The sequence below is a fragment of the Nerophis lumbriciformis genome, linkage group LG26, assembly GCF_033978685.3.
Source record: "Nerophis lumbriciformis linkage group LG26, RoL_Nlum_v2.1, whole genome shotgun sequence".
In the NCBI taxonomy this organism is placed as follows: domain Eukaryota; kingdom Metazoa; phylum Chordata; class Actinopteri; order Syngnathiformes; family Syngnathidae; genus Nerophis; species Nerophis lumbriciformis.
In genome coordinates this window covers 34964749-34980871 of record NC_084573.2, presented here as the reverse complement: position 1 = coordinate 34980871, position 16123 = coordinate 34964749, and the positions used below count along the sequence as shown (strand labels likewise).

Sequence of the window (16123 nt, the reverse complement as noted above, 5' to 3'; positions counted from 1 at the left end):
GACATGCTCTCTCAGGGAGAGCATGTCCCAAATTCCAAGCTGCTGTTTTGAGGCATGTTAAAAAAAATAGTGCACTTTGTGACTTCAATAATAAAGTTGGCACTTTTTTCCATAACTTGAGTTGATTTATTTTGGAAAACCTTGTTACATTGTTTAATGCATCCAGCGGGGCATCACAACAAAATTAGGCATAATAATGTGTTAATTCCACGACTGTACATATGCAAGGCATACTTGGTCAACAGCCATACAGGTCACACTGAGGGTGGCCGTATAAACAACTTTAACACTGTTACAAATATGCGCCACACTGTGAACCCACACCGAACAAGAATGACAAACACATTTCGGGAGAACATCCGCACCGTAACACAACATAAACACAACAGAACAAATACCCAGAACCCCTTGCAGCACTAACTCTTCCGGGACGCTACAATATACACCCCCCCAAACGCAACCCCGTCCACCTCAATCTCTCTGCTCTCAAGCTGCTGTTTTGAGGCATGTTAAAAAAAATAATGTACTTTGTGACTTCAATAATAAATATGGCAGTGCCATGTTGGCATTTTTTTCCATAACTTGAGTTGATTTATTTTGGAAAACCTTGTTATATTGTTTAATGCATCCAGCGGGGCATCACAACAAAATTAGGCATAATAATGTGTTAATTCCACTACTGTATATATGCAATGCATACTTGGTCAACAGCCATACAGGTCACACTGAGGGTGGCCGTATAAACAACTTTAACACTGTTACAAATATGCGCCACACTGTGAACCCACACCGAACAAGAATGACAAACACATTTCGGGAGAACCTCCGCACCGTAACACAACATAAACACAACAGAACAAATACCCAGAAGCCCTTGCAGCACTAACTCTTCCGGGACGCTACAATATACACCCCCCCAAACGCAACCCCGCCCACCTCAATCTCTCTGCTCTCAAGCTGCTGTTTTGAGGCATGTTAAAAAAAATAATGCACTTTGTGACTTCAATAATAAATATGGCAGTGCCATGTTGGCATTTTTTTTTCCATAACTTGAGTTGATTTATTTTGGAAAACCTTGTTACATTGTTTAATGCATCCAGCGGGGCATCACAACAAAATTAGGCATAATAATGTGTTCATTCCACGACTGTATATATGCAAGGCATACTTGGTCAACAGCCATACAGGTCACACTGAGGGTGGCCGTATAAACAACTTTAACACTGTTACAAATATGCGCCACACTGTGAACCCACACCGAACAAGAATGACAAACACATTTCGGGAGAACATCCGCACCGTAACACAACATAAACAAATACCCAGAACCCCTTGCAGCACTAACTCTTACGGGACGCTACAATATACACCCCTGCTACCACCAAACTCAACCCCGCCCACCTCAACCTCTCTGGGACATGCTCTCTCTTTCCAAGCTGCTGTTTTGAGGCATGTTAAAAAAAAAAATGCACTTTGTGACTTCAATAATAAATATGGCAGTGCCATGTTGGCACTTTTTTTTTCCATAACTTGAGTTGCTTTATTTTGGAAAACCTTGTTACTTGTTTAATGCATCCAGCGGGGCATCACAACAAAATTAGGCATAAAAATGTGTTAATTCCCCGACTGTATATATGCAATGCATACTTGGTCAACAGCCATACAGGTCACACTGAGGGTGGCCGTATTAACAACTTTAACACTGTTACAAATATGCGCCACACTGTGAACCCACACCGAACAAGAATGACAAACACATTTCGGGAGAACATCCGCACCGTAACACAACATAAGCACAACAGAACAAATACCCAGAAGCCCTTGCAGCACTAACTCTTCCGAGACGCTACTATATACGCCCCCTTCAAACTCAACCCCGCCCACCTCAATATCTCTAGGACATGCTCTCTCAGGGAGAGCATGTACCAAATTCCAAGCTGCTGTTTTGAGGCATGTTAAAAAAAATAATGCACTTTGTGACTTCAATAATAAAGTTGGCACTTTTTTCCCTAACTTGAGTTGATTTATTTTGGAAAACCTTGTTACATTGTTTAATGCATCCAGCGGGGCATCACAACAAAATTAGGCATAATAATGTGTTAATTCCATGACTGTATATATGCAAGGCATACTTGGTCAACAGCCATACAGGTCACACTGAGGGTGGCCGTATAAACAACTTTAACACTGTTACAAATATGCGCCACACTGTGAACCCACACCGAACAAGAATGACAAACACATTTCGGGAGAACATCCGCACCGTAACACAACATAAACACAACAGAACAAATACCCAGAATCCCTTGCAGCACTAACTCTTCCGGGACGCTACAATATACACCCCCCCAAACGCAACCCCGCCCACCTCAATCTCTCTGCTCTCAAGCTGCTGTTTTGAGGCATGTTAAAAAAAATAATGCACTTTGTGACTTCAATAATAAATATGGCAGTGCCATGTTGGCACTTTTTTCCATAACTTGAGTTGATTTATTTTGGAAAACCTTGTTACATTGTTTAATGCATCCAGCGGGGCATCACAACAAAATTAGGCATAATAATGTGTTAATTCCACGACTGTATATATGCAAGGCATAATTGGTCAACAGCCATACAGGTCACACTGAGGGTGGCCGTATAAACAACTTTAACACTGTTACAAATCTGCGCCACACTGTGAACCCACACCGAACAAGAATGACAAACACATTTCGGGAGAACATCCGCACCGTAACACAACATAAACAAATACCCAGAACCCCTTGCAGCACTAACTCTTCCGGGACGCTACAATATACACCCCTGCTACCACCAAACTCAACCCCGCCCACCTCAACCTCTCTGGGACATGCTCTCTCTTTCCAAGCTGCTGTTTTGAGGCATGTTAAAAAAAAATAATGCACTTTGTGACTTCAATAATAAATATGGCAGTGCCATGTTGGCATTCTTTTCCATAACTTGAGTTGATTTATTTTGGAAAACCTTGTTACATTGTTTAATGCATCCAGCGGGGCATCACAACAAAATTAGGCATAATAATGTGTTAATTCCATGACTGTATATATGCAAGGCATACTTGGTCAACAGCCATACAGGTCACACTGAGGGTGGCCGTATAAACAACTTTAACACTGTTACAAATATGCGCCACACTGTGAACCAACACCGAACAAGAATGACAAACACATTTCGGGAGAACATCCGCACCGTAACACAACATAAACACAACAGAACAAATACCCAGAAGCCCTTGCAGCACTAACTCTTCCGGGACGCTACAATATACACCCCCCCAAACGCAACCCCGCCCACCTCAATCTCTCTGCTCTCAAGCTGCTGTTTTGAGGCATGTTAAAAAAAATAATGCACTTTGTGACTTCAATAATAGATATGGCAGTGCCATGTTGGCATTTTTTTTTTCCATAACTTGAGTTGATTTATTTTGGAAAACCTTGTTACATTGTTTAATGCATCCAGCGGGGCATCACAACAAAATTAGGCATAATAATGTGTTAATTCCACGACTGTATATATGCAAGGCATACTTGGTCAACAGCCATACAGGTCACACTGAGGGTGGCCGTATTAACACTTTTAACACTGTTACAAATATGCGCCACACTGTGAACCCACACCGAACAAGAATGACAAACACATTTCGGGAGAACATCCGCACCGTAACACAACATAAACACAACAGAACAAATACCCAGAAGCCCTTGCAGCACTAACTCTTCCGGGACGCTACAATATACACCCCCAAACGCAACCCCGCCCACCTCAATCTCTCTGCTCTCAAGCTGCTGTTTTGAGGCATGTTAAAAAAAAATAATGCACTTTGTGACTTCAATAATAAATATGGCAGTGCCATGTTGGCATTTTTTTCCATAACTTGAGTTGATTTATTTTGGAAAACCTTGTTACATTGTTTAATGCATCCAGCGGGGCATCACAACAAAATTAGGCATAATAATGTGTTAATTCCACGACTGTATATATGCAACATACTTGGTCAACAGCCATACAGGTCACACTGAGGGTGGCCGTATAAACAACTTTAACACTGTTACAAATATGCGCCACACAGTGAACCCACACTGAACAAGAATGACAAACACATTTCGGGAGAACATCCGCACCGTAACACAACATAAACACAACAGAACAAATACCCAGAAGCCCTTGCAGCACTAACTCTTCCGGGACGCTACAATATACCCCCCCTCAAACTCAACCCCGCCCATCTCAATATCTCTGGGACATGCTCTCTCAGGGAAAGCATGTCCCAAATTCTAAGCTGCTGTTTTGAGGCATGTTAAAAAAAATAATGCACTTTGTGACTTCAATAATAAATATGGCAGTGCCATGTTGGCATTTTTTTTTCCATAACTTGAGTTGATTTATTTTGGAAAACCTTGTTACATTGTTTAATGCATCCAGCGGGGCATCACAACAAAATTAGGCATAATAATGTGTTAATTCCACGACTGTATATATGCAAGGCATACTTGGTCAACAGCCATACAGGTCACACTGAGGGTGGCCGTATAAACAACTTTAACACTGTTACAAATATGCGCCACACTGTGAACCCACACCGAACAAGAATGACAAACACATTTCGGGAGAACATCCACACCGTAACACAACATAAACGCAACAGAACAAATACCCAGAAACCCTTGCAGCACTAACTCTTCCGGGACACTACAATATACCCCCCCACTCCCCACCCCAAACTCAACCCCGCCCACCTCAATCTCTCTGCTCTCAAGCTGCTGTTTTGAGGCATGTTAACAAAAATAATGCACTTTGTGACTTCAATAATAAATATGGCAGTGCCATGTTGGCATTTTTTTTTCCATAACTTGAGTTGATTTATTTTGGAAAACCTTGTTACATTGTTTAATGCATCCAGCGGGGCATCACAACAAAATTAGGCATAATAATGTGTTAATTCCACGACTGTATATATGCAAGGCATACTTGGTCAACAGCCATACAGGTCACACTGAGGGTGGCCGTATTAACAACTTTAACACTGTTACAAATAAGCGCCACACTGTGAACCCACACCGAACAAGAATGACAAACACATTTCGGGAGAACATCCGCACCGTAACACAACATAAACACAACAGAACAAATACCCAGAAGCCCTTGCAGCACTAACTCTTCCGGGACGCTACAATATACGCCCCCTTCAAACTCAACCCCGCCCACCTCAATATCTCTATAGGACATGCTCTCTCAGGGAGAGCATGTCCCAAATTCTAAGCTGCTGTTTTGAGGCATGTTAAAAAAAATAATGCACTTTGTGACTTCAATAATAAAGTTGGCACTTTTTTCCATAACTTGAGTTGATTTATTTTGGAAAACCTTGTTACATTGTTTAATGCATCCAGCGGGGCATCACAACAAAATTAGGCATAATAATGTGTTAATTCCACGACTGTATATATGCAAGGCATACTTGGTCAACAGCCATACAGGTCACACTGAGGGTGGCCGTATTAACAACTTTAACACTGTTACAAATATGCGCCACACTGTGAACCCACACCGAACAAGAATGACAAACACATTTCGGGAGAACATCCGCACCGTAACACAACATAAACACAACAGAACAAATACCCAGAAGCCCTTGCAGCACTAACTCTTCCGGGTCGCTACAATATACCCCCCCCCCCCTTAAACTCAACCCCGCCCATCTCAATATCTCTGGGACATGCTCTCTCAGGGAAAGCATGTCCCAAATTCCAAGCTGCTGTTTTGAGGCATGTTAAAAAAAATAATGCACTTTGTGACTTCAATAATAAAGTTGGCACTTTTTTCCCTAACTTGAGTTGATTTATTTTGGAAAACCTTGTTACATTGTTTAATGCATCCAGCGGGGCATCACAACAAAATTAGGCATAATAATGTGTTAATTCCATGACTGTATATATGCAAGGCATACTTGGTCAACAGCCATACAGGTCACACTGAGGGTGGCCGTATAAACAACTTTAACACTGTTACAAATATGCGCCACACTGTGAACCCACACCGAACAAGAATGACATCCACATTTCGGGAGAACATCCGCACCGTAACACAACATAAACGCAACAGAACAAATACCCAGAAGCCCTTGCAGCACTAACTCTTCCGGGATGCTACAATATACCCCCACCTCAAACTCAATCCCGCCCACCTCAATATCTCTGGGACATGCTCTCTCAGGGAAAGCATGTCCCAAATTCCAAGCTGCTGTTTTGAGGCATGTTAACAAAAATAATGCACTTTGTGACTTCAATAATAAATATGGCAGTGCCATGTTGGCACCTTTTTCCCTAACTTGAGTTGATTTATTTTGGAAAACCTTGTTATATAATAAATAAATAAATGATAAATGGGTTGTACTTGTATAGCGCTTTTCTACCTTCAAGGTACTCAAAGCGCTTTGACACTACGGGTACTTCCACATTTACCCATTCACACACATATTCACACACTGATGGAGGGAGCTGCCATGCAAGGCGCTAACCAGCACCCATCAGGAGCAAGGGTGAAGTGTCTTGCTCAGGACACAACGGACATGACGAGGTTGGTACTAGGTTGGGATTGAACCAGGGACCCTCGGGTCGCGCACGTTTAATGCATCCACCGGGGCATCACAACAAAATCAGGCATAATAATGTGTTAATTCCACGACTGTATATATGCAAAGCATACTTGGTCAACAGCCATACAGGTCACACTGAGGGTGGCCGTATAAACAACTTTAACACTGTTACAAATATGCGCCACACTGTGAACCCACACCGAACAAGAATGACAAACACATTTCGGGAGAACATCCGCACCGTAACACAACAGAACAAATACCCAGAAGCCCTTGCAGCACTAACTCTTCCGGGTCGCTACAATATACCCCCCCCCTTAAACTCAACCCCGCCCATCTCAATATCTCTGGGACATGCTCTCTCAGGGAAAGCATGTCCCAAATTCCAAGCTGCTGTTTTGAGGCATGTTAAAAAAAATAATGCACTTTGTGACTTCAATAATAAAGTTGGCACTTTTTTCCATAACTTGAGTTGATTTATTTTGGAAAACCTTGTTACATTGTTTAATGCATCCAGCGGGGCATCACAACAAAATTAGGCATAATAATGTGTTAATTCCACGACTGTATATATATGCAAGGCATACTTGGTCAACAGCCATACAGGTCACACTGAGGATGGCCGTATAAACAACTTTAACACTGTTACAAATATGCGCCACACTGTGAACCAACACCGAACAAGAATGACAAACACATTTCGGGAGAACATCCGCACCGTAACACAACATAAACACAACAGAACAAATACCCAGAAGCCCTTGCAACACTAACTCTTCCGGGACGCTACAATATACCCCTCCCCCCCCCCTCAAACTCAACCCCGCCCACCTCAATATCTCTAGGACATGCTCTCTCAGGGAAAGCATGTCCCAAATTCTAAGCTGCTGTTTTGAGGCATGTTAAAAAAAATAATGCACTTTGTGACTTCAATAATAAAGTTGGCACTTTTTTCCATAACTTGAGTTGATTTATTTTGGAAAACCTTGTTACATTGTTTAATGCATCCAGCGGGGCATCACAACAAAATTAGGCATAATAATGTGTTAATTCCACGACTGTATATATGCAAGGCATACTTGGTCAACAGCCATACAGGTCACACTGAGGGTGGCCGTATAAACAACTTTAACACTGTTACAAATATGCGCCACACTGTGAACCCACACCGAACAAGAATGACCAACACATTTCGGGAGAACATCCGCACCGTAACACAACATAAACGCAACAGAACAAATACCCAGAAACCCTTGCAGCACTAACTCTTCCGGGACACTACAATATACCCCCCCACCCCCCACCCCAAACTCAACCCCGCCCACCTCAATCTCTCTGCTCTCAAGCTGCTGTTTTGAGGCATGTTAACAAAAATAATGCACTTTGTGACTTCAATAATAAATATGGCAGTGCCATGTTGGCACTTTTTTCCATAACTTGAGTTGATTTATTTTGGAAAACCTTGTTACATTGTTTAATGCATCCAGCGGGGCATCACAACAAAATTAGGCATAATAATGTGTTAATTCCACCACTGTATATATGCAATGCATACTTGGTCAACAGCCATACAGGTCACACTGAGGGTGGCCGTATAAACAACTTTAACACTGTTACAAATATGCGCCACACTGTGAACCCACACCGAACAAGAATGACAAACACATTTCGGGAGAACATCCGCACCGTAACACAACATAAACACAACAGAACAAATACCCAGAAGCCCTTGCAGCACTAACTCTTCCGGGACGCTACAATATACGCCCCCTTCAAACTCAACCCCGCCCACCTCAATATCTCTAGGACATGCTCTCTCAGGGAGAGCATGTCCCAAATTCCAAGCTGCTGTTTTGAGGCATGTTAAAAAAAATAATGCACTTTGTGACTTCAATAATAAAGTTGGCACTTTTTTCCATAACTTGAGTTGATTTATTTTGGAAAACCTTGTTACATTGTTTAATGCATCCAGCGGGGCATCACAACAAAATTAGGCATAATAATGTGTTAATTCCACGACTGTATATATATGCAAGGCATACTTGGTCAACAGCCATACAGGTCACACTGAGGGTGGCCGTATTAACAACTTTAACACTGTTACAAATATGCGCCACACTGTGAACCCACACCGAACAAGAATGACATCCACATTTCGGGAGAACATCCGCACCGTAACACAACATAAACACAACAGAACAAATACCCAGAAGCCCTTGCAGCACTAACTCTTCCGGGACGCTACTATATACGCCCCCTTCAAACTCAACCCCGCCCACCTCAATATCTCTGGGACATGCTCTCTCAGGGAGAGCATGTCCCAAATTCTAAGCTGCTGTTTTGAGGCATGTTAAAAAAAATAGTGCACTTTGTGACTTCAATAATAAAGTTGGCACTTTTTTCCATAACTTGAGTTGATTTATTTTGGAAAACCTTGTTACATTGTTTAATGCATCCAGCGGGGCATCACAACAAAATTAGGCATAATAATGTGTTAATTCCACGACTGTATATATGCAAAGCATACTTGGTCAACAGCCATACAGGTCACACTGAGGGTGGCCGTATGAACAACTTTAACACTGTTACAAATATGCGCCACACTGTGAACCCACACCGAACAAGAATGACAAACACATTTCGGGAGAACATCCGCACCGTAACACAACATAAACACAACAGAACAAATACCCAGAAGCCCTTGCAGCACTAACTCTTCCGGGACGCTACAATATACCCCCCCCCCCTCAAACTCAACCCCGCCCACCTCAATATCTCTGGGACATGCACTCTCAGAGAGAGCATGTCCCAAATTCTAAGCTGCTGTTTTGAGGCATGTTAAAAAAAAGAATGCACTTTGTGACTTCAATAATAAAGTTGGCACTTTTTTCCATAACTTGAGTTGATTTATTTTGGAAAACCTTGTCACATTGTTTAATGCATCCAGCGGGGCATCACAACAAAATTAGGCATAATAATGTGTTAATTCCACGACTGTATATATGCAAGGCATACTTGGTCAACAGCCATACAGGTCACACTGAGGGTGGCCGTATAAACAACTTTAACACTGTTACAAATATGCGCCACACTGTGAACCCACACCGAACAAGAATGACAAACACATTTCGGGAGAACATCCGCACCGTAACACAACATAAACACAACAGAACAAATACCCAGAAGCCCTTGCAGCACTAACTCTTCCGGGACGCTACAATATACACCCCCCCAAACGCAACCCCGCCCACCTCAATCTCTCTGCTCTCAAGCTGCTGTTTTGAGGCATGTTAAAAAAAATAATGCACTTTGTGACTTCAATAATAAATATGGCAGTGCCATGTTGGCATTTTTTTCCATAACTTGAGTTGATTTATTTTGGAAAACCTTGTTACATTGTTTAATGCATCACAACAAAATTAGGCACAATAATGTGTTAATTCCACGACTGTATATATCGGTATCGGTTGATATCGGAATCGGTAATTAAGAGTTGGACAATATCGGAATATCGGACATCTCTAAGAACAATCCTTGTGATTTAAACACATTTCCCAATAAACACATTTAATGCTATTGTGTAATGCCAGAAAAAGTCTGCAATTCATGGCATTTTATTTAAAAAATAAAATACAATTTTATTATTTTATGGTAACAAGAAATTACTAAAAAGGACTGTTGTGTAATTCAGGATTTAATTATATTTTTTGCAAATTCTTGCGACCCATTTTTTATTGATTCAATGCTATTTAATCACATGTGTCAAACTGGATATGGCCCACCACGTCATTTTATATGGCCTGTGAACGCCTGCTAATAATATGCACCAATAAAGCTTTCTTACTAAATATATATTTGTCATTTAAATTTTAGCAGAAAAAAAAATGCATGTACTGCAGGAGGCATTTTAGTATTTAAGTTCATTGTTTTTCAGTTTGTCTTTCTGGTGACATCCCCGCATTTATACTCTCCACACACTTATGACCCTTGCTGTGCTTTTTCATGCCGTTTTTTCATCCAAGTAAGTTTTCTTTATTCAAGCCATAGTTTGCAAGTTTTGTTTAATTGTTCATAGTTTCTGCCAAGGTGCAAGTTCTGTGTTTATAGTCTAGTTTTGTACCTCCGCCCCTGTGCGCGCCTTTTGTTTGATCTTTTTTTTTGCAGTTATAGTGTTTAAATAAATCATGTATTCCCCTTCACGCCACGTATGGTCCAAATCTTTTGCACCTCGGGAGAACAAACCACGCCATAGTCCAAGTCGTGACATATGTACAAAAGCCAAAAGCGGTGAAGTTGTCACGTTGTGTAAATGGTAAATAAAAACAGAATACAATGATTTGCTAATCCTTTTCAATTGAATAGACTGCAAAGACAAGATATGTAATGTTTGAACTGGAAAACTTTTGTTATATTTTGCAAATATTATGCGGCGAGGGTCACCGTTTTGTCAACAAATGCGTGAGCAAATTGTCCAACAGTTTAAGAACAACATTTCTTAATGAGCTATTGCAAGGAATTTACGGTCTGTAATATCATCAAAAGGTTCAGAGAATCTGGAGAAATCACTGCACGTTTAATGCCCGTGACTTTTGATCCTTCAGGTGGTACTGCATTAAAAAAAAACGACATCAGTGTGTAAAGGATATCACCACATGGGCTCGGGAACACTTCAGAAACCCACTGTCAGTAACTACAGTTGGTCGCGACATCTGTAAGTGCACGTTAAAACTCTACTATGCAAAGCCAAAGCCATTTATCAACAACACCCAGAAACGCCGGCGGCTTCTCTGGGCCCGAGCTCATCTAAGATGGATTGATGCAAAAGTGGAAAAGTGTTCTGTGGTCCGACGAGTCCACATTTCAAATTGTTTTTGGAAACTGTGATTAGAGTTACAAGCTCCGTCACAGAGTGGTAAGTTGAGGTACTATATGTATTTGGAGTCACATTATATTTTATGGGGAACATTTTTTCGGTTTTTGTACAATTTGGTTTTCACCCTTGGGGCCAGATTAATAACAATAACTGAAGTACAGTGTTCCCTCAATGCTTACATGTAGTCATGTGACTACTCTCGGGGGGGTTTCTGTTCAGTTAAAAACAATCATGTGAGTAAACAGAGACTGCTGGAATGTGTGGAGATTCCCTAACAGTCCACATTTAAAGTCTGAAAAAAACCCTCTGCCTTGACTTCCTCTTCACTTCTGTTGTGATACTACAAAGTTCTGCTGTTTATTACAAAAGATTTTTTTGGACACTGAAATTATGTAACTGAAATTTTTTTTGGAATGTTTTTACTTTGTTTTTGTTTTTTACTGTCATTTTCATTGAATAAAAAGTCATGAGCAAAATGTGTGTGTAAAAAAATGTGTTTGTAAAAATTCAGCTTGTAAAAATTCATTGTATAAAATAAATAATCACAAGTGCCTTCGATTAAAGGCTATATGAATAAACTTTGATTGATTCATTGAAATTTAGTGTGTAAAAATTCGGTGTAAAAACATTCAGCTTGTAAAATTTCAGTGTATAAAAATAAATAATCACAAGTGCCTTCAATTAAAGGCTATACAAATAAACTTTGTTTGATTGATTGAATTTCAGTGTGTAAAAATTCAGTGTATAAAAATTCAGCGTACAAAAATTCAGAGCAGAAAATTCAGTGTAAAAATTCAGTCTAGAAAAATTCAAGGTGAAAAAAAAATCACTGTCTAAAGTGTCATTAAAAAAAATTCTGTGTATAAAAATTCAGTGCAGAAAAAGTCAATGTGTAAAAAATTCAGTGTATAAAAATTCAGTGTGTAAAAATTCACTGTATAAAAATACAGTGTCAAATAAATAAATGTATAAAAATTCCGTCCAAAAAAATTCTGTGAAAGAAAATTCAGTGTACAAAAAACAAGTGCAAAAAAATTCAGTGTAAAACATTCGGTGTGTAAAAATTCAGTGTGTAGTAATTCAGGGTAGAAAAATTCAATGTGAAATAATTTAGTGTCTAAAATTTCAGTGTAAAAAATTCAGTGTATACAAATTCAGTGTGTATAAAAATTCAGTATGTAAAAACTCAGTGTAAAAAAAGTCAGTGCAGAAAAATTAATTGCAGAAAAATTCAATGTGTAAAAAATTCAGTGTATAAAAATTCAGTGCAGAAAAATTCAGTGTAAAAAATTCACTGTATAAAAATACAGTGTAAAATAAATAAATGTATAAAAATTCAGTGAAAAGAAATTCAGTATATAAATTCAGTATGTAAAAACTCAGTAGTCTAGAAAAATTCAAGGTGAAAAAAAATACTGTCTAAAATGTCATCTGAAAAAAATGCTGTGTATAAAAATTCAGTGCAGAAAAAGTCAATAGGTAAAAAATTCAGTGTATAAAAATTCAGTGCAGAAAAATTCAGTGTGTAAAAATTCACTGTATAAAAATACAGTGTCAAATAAATAAATGTATAAAAATTCCGTCCAAAAAAATTCAGTGAAAGAAAATTCAGGGTACAAAAAATAAGTGCAAAAAAATTCAGTGTAAAACATTCGGTGTGTAAAAATTCAGTGTGTAGTAATTCAGGGTAGAAAAATTCAATGTGAAATAATTTAGTGTCTAAAATTTCAGTGTAAAAAATTAAGTGTATAAAAATTCAATGTGTATAAATTCAGTATGTAAAAACTCAGTGTAAAAAAAATTCAGTGCATAAAAATTCAGTGCAGAAAATTCAGTGTAAAAAATTCACTGTATAAAAATACAGTGTAAAATAAATAAATGTATAAAAATTCAGTCCAAAAAAATTCAGTGAAGAAAAATTCAGTGTATAAATTCAGTATGTAAAAACTCAGTGTAAAAAAATTCAGTGTATAAAAATTCAGTTCAGAAAAATTCAATGTGTAAAATATTCAGTGTATAAAAATTCAGTGCAGAAAAATTCAGTGTAAAACATTCACTGTATAAAAATAGTGTAAAATAAATAAATGTATAACAATTATGTCCAAAGAAATTCAGTGAAGAACAATTCAGTGTACAAAAAAGTCAGTGTATAAAAATTCAGTGTATACATTCAGTATGTAAAAACTCAGTGTATAAAAATTCAGTGTATAAAAATTCAGTGCAGAAAAATTTAATGTGTAGTAATTCAGGGTAGAAAATTCAATGTGAAATAATTTAGTGTCTAAACTTTCAGTGTAAAAAATTCAGTGTATAAAAATTCAGTGTGTATAAAAATTCAGTATGTAAAAACTCAGTGTAAAAAAAGTCAGTGCAGAAAATTTCATTGCAGAAAAATTCAATGTGTAAAAAAATTCAGTGTATAAAAATTCAGTGCAGAAAAATTCAGTGTAAAAAATTCACTGTATAAAAATACAGTGTAAAATAAATAAATGTATAAAAATTCAGTGGAAAAAAAATCAGTGTATAAATTCAGTATGTAAAAACTCAGTGTAAAAAAATTCAGTGTATAAAAATTCAGTGCAGAAAAATTCAATGTGTAAAAAATTCAGTGTATAAAAATTCAGTCTAGAAAAATTCAAGGTGAAAAAAATCACTGTCTAAAATGTAATCTAAAAAAAAATTCTATGTATAAAAATTCAGTGCAGAAAAAGTCAATGTGTAAAAAATTCAGTGTATAAAAATTCAGTGCAAAAAAATTCAGTGTGTAAAAATTCACTGTATAAAAATACAGTGTCAAATAAATAAATGTATAAAAATTCTGTCCAAAAAAATTCAGTGAAAGAAAATTCAGTGTACAAAATATAAGTGTAAAACATTCGGTTTGTAAAAATTCAGTGTGTGGTAATTCAGGGTAGAAAAATTCAATGTGAAATAATGTAGTGTCTAAAATTTCAGTGTAAAAAATTTAGTGTATAAAAATTCAATGTGTATAAATTCAGTATGTAATAACTCAGTGTAAAATAATTCAGTGTATAAAAATTCAGTGCAGAAAAATTCAATGTGTAAAAAAATCAGTGTATAAAAATTCAGTGCAGAAAAATTCAGTGTAAAAAATTCACTGTATACAAATACAGTGTAAAATAAATAAATGTATAAAAATTCAGTCCAAAGAAATTCAATGAAGAACAATTCAGTGTACAAAAAATTCAGTGTATAAAAATTCAGTGTATAAATTCAGTATGTGAAAACTCAATGTAAAACATTCAGTGTGTAAAAATCCAGTGCAAAAAAAATTAATGTGTAGTAATTCAGGGTAGAAAAATTAAATGTGAAATAATTTAGTGTCTAAAATTTCAGTGTAAAAAATTCAGTGTATAAAAATTCAGTGTGTATAAATTCAGTATGTAAAAACTCAGTGTAAAAACTTTCAGTGTATAAAGATTCAGTGCAGAAAAATTCAGTGTAAAAAATTCACTGTATAAAAATACAGTGTACAATAAATAAATGTATAAAAATTCAGTCCAAAAAAATTCAGTGTAAAAATTCAATGTATAAAAATTCAGTGCAGAAAAATTAAATGTGTAAAAAATTCAGTGTATAAAAATTTAGTGTAAAAAATTCACTGCATAAAAATACAGTGTAAAATAAATAAATAAAAATTTAGTCCAAAAAAATTCAGTGAAGAAAAATTCAGTGTACAAAAAATAAGTACAAAAAAATTCAGTGTAAAACATTCAGTGTGTAAAAATTCAGTGCAAAACAAATTAATGTGTAGGAATTGAGGGTAGAAAAATTCAATGTGAAATAATTTAGTGTCTAAAATTTCAGTGTAAAAAATTCAGTGTATAAAAATTCAGTGTGTATAAATTCAGTATGTAAAAACTCAGTGTAAAAAAAAAATCAGTGTAAAATAATTAATTGTATAAAGATTTAGTGTGTAAAAATTTAGTGCATAAAAATTCAGCGTGTAAAAATTCCGTACAGAAAACTCAAGACCCACTTCCAGTAAATATAAGACTGAAGCAATTGTCTTTGAACCATCCAATTAGGTGTCAAGTTTAAAGTCAAAAATTCAGGTACATTCTGTAAATTCAGTGTCAAAAAAACCTTTCTTAAAGGCCTACTGAAATGCCATTTTCTTATTCAAACGTGGATAGCAGGTCCATTCTATGTGTCATACTTGATCATTTCGCGATATTGCCATATTTTTGCTGAAAGGATTTAGTAGAGAACATCGACGATAAAGTTCGCAACTTTTGGTCGCTGATAAAAAAAGCCTTGCCTGTACCGGAAGTAGCAGACGAGTAGCGTGACGTCACAGGTTGTGGAGCTCCTCACATCTGCACATTGTTTACAATCATGGCCACCAGCAGAGAGAACGATTCGGACCGAGAAAGCGACGATTTCCCCATTAATTTGAGCGAGGATGAAAGATTTGTGAGATGAGGAAAGTGAGAGTGAAGGACTAGAGGGCAGTGGGAGTGATTCAGATAGGGAAGATGCTGTGAGAGGCGGGTGGGACCTGATATTCAGCTGGGAATGACTAAAACAATAAATAAACACAAGACATATATATACTCTATTAGCCACAACACAACCAGGCTTATATTTAATATGCCACAAATTAATCCCGCATAACA

General features: G+C 37.4%; 1 protein-coding gene across 1 annotated transcript in view; it reads right to left on the bottom strand.

Annotated features, from left to right (window-relative positions):
* Positions 1-16123, bottom strand: part of tagapb (T cell activation RhoGTPase activating protein b) — a 68208-nt gene that overhangs the window by 34342 nt on the left and 17743 nt on the right. The window lies entirely within an intron of this gene.